This window comes from Sinocyclocheilus rhinocerous, unplaced genomic scaffold (genome assembly GCF_001515625.1).
Source record: "Sinocyclocheilus rhinocerous isolate Xijiao unplaced genomic scaffold, SAMN03320098_v1.1 scaffold1561, whole genome shotgun sequence".
Taxonomy (NCBI): Eukaryota; Metazoa; Chordata; class Actinopteri; order Cypriniformes; family Cyprinidae; genus Sinocyclocheilus; species Sinocyclocheilus rhinocerous.
Genome location: NW_015652263.1, coordinates 148834 through 156516, shown reverse-complemented (window position 1 = coordinate 156516; position 7683 = coordinate 148834). Strand labels below are relative to the sequence as shown.

At 34.0% G+C, this 7683-nt stretch overlaps 1 protein-coding gene across 1 annotated transcript in view; it reads right to left on the bottom strand.

The window, feature by feature from the left end:
- Positions 1-2141, bottom strand: part of LOC107714157 (WSC domain-containing protein 1-like) — a 27637-nt gene extending 25496 nt beyond the window's left edge. The window contains exon 1 of the mRNA XM_016519906.1: positions 1872-2141. The gene's annotated coding sequence lies outside the window, so the exon portion shown is untranslated. The remainder of the gene's footprint in view (positions 1-1871) is intronic.
- Positions 2142-7683: the final 5542 nt, after the last annotated feature.

The window sequence follows — 7683 nt, the reverse complement described above, 5'->3', positions numbered from 1 at the left end:
GCACTAAATCAAAAGTTCAAATGTTACAAATAAGTTAGAATATTAATGTTTTAATACTGGTAGCACTAATATAAAAATGTGATGATATATGTTACAGAAAAGTAACAATTTTGAAATACGTTGATGGTTCCTACGTAGACCTCAGAAATATGTTAATTCAGTATACACATTATCCCACCGGTTAAAATTGTGACTGACCATAAAATACAATTTTTCACACACTTCAAAAAAAATAAAAATTAATAATTTAAAAGTTTAGTGCAGAAGTATCGACTCGGTTAGTCGACTAAAACTAGACTAAAACTAAAAACAATTCAGATGACTAAAATATGACTAAAACTAAATGGCATTAGTCAAAAGACTATGACTAAAACTAAATCAAAATTTGCTGTCAAAATTAACACTGGTCTGTACCAATCAAAAATAATATTATATCGAAAGGTATATGCATTAATTGAAACCTGCTTCAAGGCTGAATAATCACCTTTTGTCTGACTGCTTCAGTTAGCTTAGTCTTGCTGTAAATATTGTTCAGATACTTGACCTTGTAGCCAGAAATGTAATCATATGCTGAAAAGAATCTTTGAGTGCTTTTTTGTCCAACATGTAAAGGTGTGCCATTATTTTGATAGCATAATATTTTCATGCACCAAGTTACCATATTTTTTTTAAATAGGGATAAAAACTAATAAAGGGGACACTATGACATACAGTACAAGCACACCGATGCAATGCAATCATGAAAGATTATGTATTCATACACAACTCTATGCACAGATACCTCTCTTGGAGATGAGGCGGTTTGCCCCATAGGCGGTAAATGTATGCTGCTGAAAGGTCAACCATGACAAAATGATCTTGATTAACCCTGTGAGACATGAAAGCTGAAGACGGACTCATTTACAGGCAGTCTGGATATATTCCTTTTTCATCACCATAAAAAAAACAGATATAATGATGAAGGATTAGGGAGGAAAACCTTAATGAAATCTATGGCATCTGGGCGCACTCAAAAGACACATGTTAGTGCAGTTCATCAGATAACCGCAGCTCTTATGGACAAATCCTATCACTGGGCACATAATAATATACACAACTTTTAAAAAAAGACATTTTATATTACAATTATGTTTTGTCATATCACAAAGACAAACACAAGGTAATCAATGTTGTATAATGATTGCATATTGTTTAAAAAATAAAAAAGGTTTATTCATCTATCTACAGACCCAAGAATCCCCCATTTAGATTCTCAAATCTAGATTCTCAAATCAAAGCTAGATTTTCTAACTCGAAAATAATTAATTAATAACTGTAACAAACATTATTACTTTTTATAATGCATAATGAATTGTAAAAATTAAATAATTTTAAATATATGCATTTTATTTATTTATTTACTTTTTTATCTATGGACCCCTTAGTGTACCTTCACTGGCTCTATTTTTGTGTAACTCTGATCACTTCTGAGGGCTTGGTTTTAACCAATTACACTAAAACAGTCATTTCTTTGATTCTAAAACATTATTTGTACTTTTTAGACTATAAAGCAGTACAGTCTACATGTACTTAGGCAAAATGTTCATGTTTTAAGCACAAAGAAAAATCCTCAAAGCAGAAACAGCAGGTTCAGTCACTTGGACATCAATCATCAACACTTGTTTGCATTATTTTTGACAAACTCCCCTTGACTCGAACTGATATACTGGTGTATAAAAGTGACGCATTATATAATTCACGTAAACTTTCCAATGTATTTAGACTGCAGCTATAAATCATAGGCTACTAGACTAAACATTAAAACAATACTTTTATTTTTTTTTGCATTTTTATGCATTTACAATTTGTAAAATCATAAGAAATTCTCTTACCTTTTGCTAATACCCGACGGCAGTGAAGAACAACAATCTTGTAGCATATTAAATGTATTTCAGAGCTTGAGATTTCCTTGGGTTCAATGTCTCTTCACGAACATGAGCATCTCTTTCATCTCTGAGGCGAGCCGCATCTCGCTTTCTCACTCTGTTTTGCTATCTTGCTCCACTTGATGTGTGTCACTAATCCTCTTGCATTTTCTTATTTTGCATAGCTGTGAAACCACTATAACAGCGATAATCCTTATCAAAATCCGTTGCCGTGTTCCCTTTGCTTTGCAGTCTCACGTTTCTCTGTGTGAACTCACGTAAGAGCCCAGCTGTTTTTAAGTCGGACAGCGCTGCCCGTGTGCGCATGCGCCGAAAGAGAGAGAGGGACCAGACCACACCGGGAGGAGAGCGTTTGGGACCGGAGCATCAGTAGCACTTTCAAGGAATCCCTTACAAAAAAAAATAAAAACCTACCTGTAGGGGAAACCGAGGAGAGTGTAACACGGGGTGAGTTGTAGCTAACAAAACCGGCTTAACCAATTAAAAATGAGCTACGGGGTGACATCACTATCGTACATGAGCACCACCCTCCTGAGGTGACAGTATCTAGCCTATGTAAAAAAAATAAAAATAAAATATTTCCAGGACATAAAAAAATGTGTGAGATTTAGTCAGACAAGGGTTAGGCTAATTTATAATGTTGTTGTGTATCTGGAAATTAGCGATCTATGACATAGGCTATGTTGGTTTTTTGTGTCTGTTTGTCAATGAGATATTGAAGGCTATGGATTGCATTTTGTTATAGTGTTATTATTTTATATAATTGAATATTAATTGTAATTCATTGGGTTATTCTTCAATAATTCCACGAGTTGCTACATTTCAGACATCTTTGTTATTTATTTAAAGCTATAGGCTAATTAGGTAAAATCATTCAATTTGAATGCATAATGTTGCTATTAGGCAATGGCAAATCTTTAATTCAGATATGAGTAATTAAATATTTATATCTTCATATACCTTTATATAAGGTAAATTATCTATCTATCTATCTATCTATCTATACACAAATAAGTATTATAAACTCATGCAGCATCATCCGGCACATAAACTTAAATCTATATATCAAACATCAGCCTGAAATATCATAAGCAGAGCCATAGCCCCCATAGACATTAAAGAGGAAAGTTTGTCCTCAATCTGGAACATTTCATTATACCCTTGTCTAACAGAGTTTTTTTTTCCTTCACAGTTAATGAGGCTTGAAATGTGATGCACTGATATAGATATACTATATAATGAGAAGAAATCACTCTTTCAGATTCCATTCTTTCCTTTTCAAGTTGATTATCATATCATATCACTTCATATCAGATGAAGTTTAGGCTGAGTGCTCGATTTATAATCGTTAACATAAGTGTTGATAGCGCAATAAGCCCTCTCATCAGATTTATGGTCTGTTGTTTGGAAATGTAAGTCACTGCATGCTTCTGAAGAAAGTACCAACATATTTATCAGCTCTAAAAAACACTGCCGCCTGTGTAGTGCCTCTGTAATTCGCACAAGTGTACACAAATCCCACACACACACACACACACTCATAAACCCACACAGACGCAAAATAAATAAATAATGAATGAATAAATAAACAGTGGCTGAGAGAGGCGAGAAAATAAATAAATCTGAGGTTGTAAATTAATGATTATGGAAATCATGTGTCTGTGTAACTCACACACAAATGCAAATACATGCATTAAACATACATTTCCAATTATATAATGAAAAAATATTTTAAAAATAAATAAATGGCAGCCAAAAAAAGCAGAAGGAATAAAAGGAAAAGCACTGTTGGTGTAACGTAATGACTGTATTTAAATGCAAAACACAAAATGAACGAAGGCCTGTTGCTGTGTAATAAACAAATCCATCAAGATACAAGAGTTTTTAACTTCAAACCAGTGCTTCAGGGCTAAAATACAATTCCTCTATCCACAATATTGCTTTATTCATTGAAAAAGTCATCTGAATCAGGAGAAAAATATGCACAGATCAAGCACCGTTTACAAGGGATTACAAGTGGATTTTAATGTGAGAAGACATGCTGGAGGAAGCATTTTTATGGATTATGGACTGGTTGGATGGATTTGTTTCTTACAAACACGCAGATTTTCACTTCATAAGAGGTTAATTGATTGATTGGAGTTGTGTGGATTACTTGTGGATTACTGTTGTTGTTTTTATCAGCTATTTGGACTCTCATTCTAACGGCACCCATTTACTGCAGAGGAACCATTGGTGAGCAAGTGATATAATGCTAAATTACTCTTAAAAAAAAGTATGTTCCAATGAAGAAACAAACTCATCTACTGTACATCTTGGACGGCCTGAGGGTGAGTATATATTCAGCACAGTTTCATTTTGAATGAACTATTCCTTTAACATAAACATTTAGCATATACTGAAACCTCCCTCGACAGCATTTATATAGAAAACAAGATCCGATGCCTGGCCAGATGACTAATGTTATATACACTGGCAGCCTCTTTTGTCCCCCAGCACACATGCACAGCAATTTAGAGGTCTTGAATTAAAGCCCCCTGAAATGTGAATGAAAGTGTTGCATAGGTTTCCTGTGCCTGTGCGTCCTTTGTGTTGCGACAGTGCTTGACTGGGCGTGGGAAGATAAATTGTATGTAAATTGATCGTGACACTGATGAATGCAGTCTAATGCATGGAAAGTGGAATAGGTTGCCAAACGATGTTGAGTAGACTTTTTCTAACACCAGATATGTAAAGTGCGTTGTGGCCACTTGATTGCTAAATAGGTTTGTAAAACGAACATTACAGCATAACAATATCTCTGAAGTCATTACCGCCTCCATTTGCATAGACTCGATTCATGTAAATTACACATGAGCAGATGTACAATAACTAGACCGCAATTATCTTATTATATTTGCAAGGATAATTGGAGAGAGCCTAGATACTTATTCTCCTACCAAAATGGGGTTAGAGCACCAATACATTCATTGGTGCTAATTAAATTTTTCGTAATCATTTTTAAAACAAATGGTCCCTGCCTCAAATATAAAAGTCTGTTTCACACCAAACAATAAGCGTATTAGCTTTCGTAGGCCTGTTTGTGCTATCATTTACATTTTTATTAAGTTAAGATAAGCATTGCCATAAATCTCTTCATACCCATAATGCCTCTCTCAACCCTTTTGTTTAGCACATCATCACAGTTTCACTGTGTAAGGAAAGAATTGTTCATCGCTATTGTATGGTACGATACTCGAGGGATAGGCTTTTTTGTTTTGTATGTTCCTCATGAAATAGAGCATTATATGAGATGATAAGCTTGTGATGGAATAATATTAATTAGAATGCTAACCCCCACTGAAAGATAACCTGAATTTTTATATTTTTATCAAAAGAAGCTATTTGGATAATAGCCATACAGGAGAATAAGATACTGATAACTGAACTTAATGGACTTTATAACCCTTATTGTTAGTCACTTTTGTAATAAAGTGTCTGCCTTGATGTAGTTTATAAGGTGAGTTTTAGGTAATTAATCATTAAATGGATGTTGCTGTGACAGCCAAACGTCTCTATCATTTTTCCACATGTATTGTGCTTTCTTCGGCCTCTTCTATTGGTTCACATCAGAACAAAAGGGAATTTGTCCATGTGCAAATCCAAGCCAAACATTAACACGGCCTTCTGATTATCAAGGTCTTTGCAAATCCATTTAGTTCTGCCATTTCCCTCAGTTCCAGTGCTGAACTGAAAGGAGAGTGAAACATGATTACTGGCACAGACACAGTCTCCCTAGTACACACAGCTTCATTTTCATAATATTCTCATCAAACAACAACTCCATTCACCAAGGTTTTGTAAGTACATTTTCTGATGGCCTGTGCACATTCCATATGAAACTGGGTAGGCACCATTACAGGCAATATAATCTCATTCTCTGCCTGTTTTAGATATTACTTAAGTTTTACTCATTCTGTATTTTTTATTACATTTCATTAATACATGTTCTCATTTATCTGTTAATATTCTGTTCATGAAAAATAATGTATTATTTAATCCTGTGTCCCAGTCTAAGTCTAGAATATATAACTTTGCTTCTGAATTTATTGAATTTCATCATTTTAACTGAATTCTGAACATTGTAATACTCTCTTGCTTTATTGCTCATCCCTATCTATCTTGTCATGATTTGTTGATAGCAGCTTTTATTATTGATTTCCCTTCATTTCTGCTATATGGGATTTTAAATATATACTCTCTTCTATATTTAGTGCTGTTTTTGCTATTTAGTTTGCTTAATTTCCTTCTATTTCAACATGAGCAGGATTCCAACAGAAATGCATGTATTCCCAATCTTTTCAATTTTATAAGGCTAGTATTCATATCTGTCATTTCTATTTGTTTTACTTGACTGGATGCTACACAATGATGCAGCAGAATATGAACTTTGACCACAATAGTTGTTCTTCAGTGAATTAATGTTTTTTTGCGGTTTGGTTCAGTGAATAATTCAATGACTCATTCATAAAGCCAGCCACTTATTTTTTTCATGGAATAATCAGTATTTTTGGAAGAATTGGTTGACTTTATGATTCACTTCGTCATAAAGACAGTCTGCTAGTGTATCAATGTAATTTGCAGAAATAGTGAGTGAATCCCCACTAAATTATAAGCATGTGCGCACTAGTCTGCACTATTTCTCTACATAAGTCATGGTCAATAAAAATCTCTTTTAAAAAAGACTAGTGAGTATCTACCCCCTCACATAAGTTTGATGTGTTATTGTTCTTTCTTTTCTGTTTCTTTCACGCCCAGGTCAGTGTTAGCACCAACTTGTGGACCAACTGATTTGGGAAACAACAAAGCACATTTGCGAGCTGATTGTACAGCATATCTGTCATTTCTATTTGTTTTACTTGACTGGATGCTACACAATGATGCAGCAGAATATGAACTTTGACCACAATAGTTGTTCTTCAGTGAATTAATGTTTTTTTGCGGTTTGGTTCAGTGAATAATTCAATGACTCATTCATAAAACCAGCCACTTATTTTTTTCATGGAAAAATGAACTAGAAAGGATCAGCGAAAAGAAAACCCATACAAGCAGAGTGATACAGGGAACAGGAAAAGGTGCCATCCTGTCTTGTCACTCCGAAACACCACTCAGCCAATCCAGTCGGAGAATCCGAACTAACGGTAAGGATTTTGAGTGGCAAGAGGGTGAGTAAATTTTGAGAATTTTCATTTTTACTCTTAAAATTTCAATGGTAAAGAGTACAGCAATCTGTGCCTGAATGCAATTTGAATACAAAACAATAATGACTTTGGTGGTGCAGGAAAAAAATTTGACATTCCTCAAACTGTATAAAAAAATAATAATAATATAATAAAAGTTTTATTGCTACTTGTAAAGTTGTAAATAAAACATTATTAGAATACAAGAAAATGCTATTTCAGTCTTTCTACTTCAAAATTTCACACTTTATTCAACGTGTAGCTTGCCATTTCTGTGTATTTCTTTGTGAAATTTAAAATTTTCTGTGTAAAAATAGTTTCTACACCAATTGTTTTTTGTTTGTTTTTTTCAGTGTAAGAGTGTGTTACAAAAAATACTTCAGACCAAATGTCACATATCAATGCAGTTTGATATTTCGGTTACATTCAACACTTAAGAATACATTTCTAGTTGAGACTGCAAGATCATTCACAGACTTTTTTTTGGAGGACTCTCTTTTGTACTCTGCAGACCAGTGACATGTTTGTTCTGAGCTGAG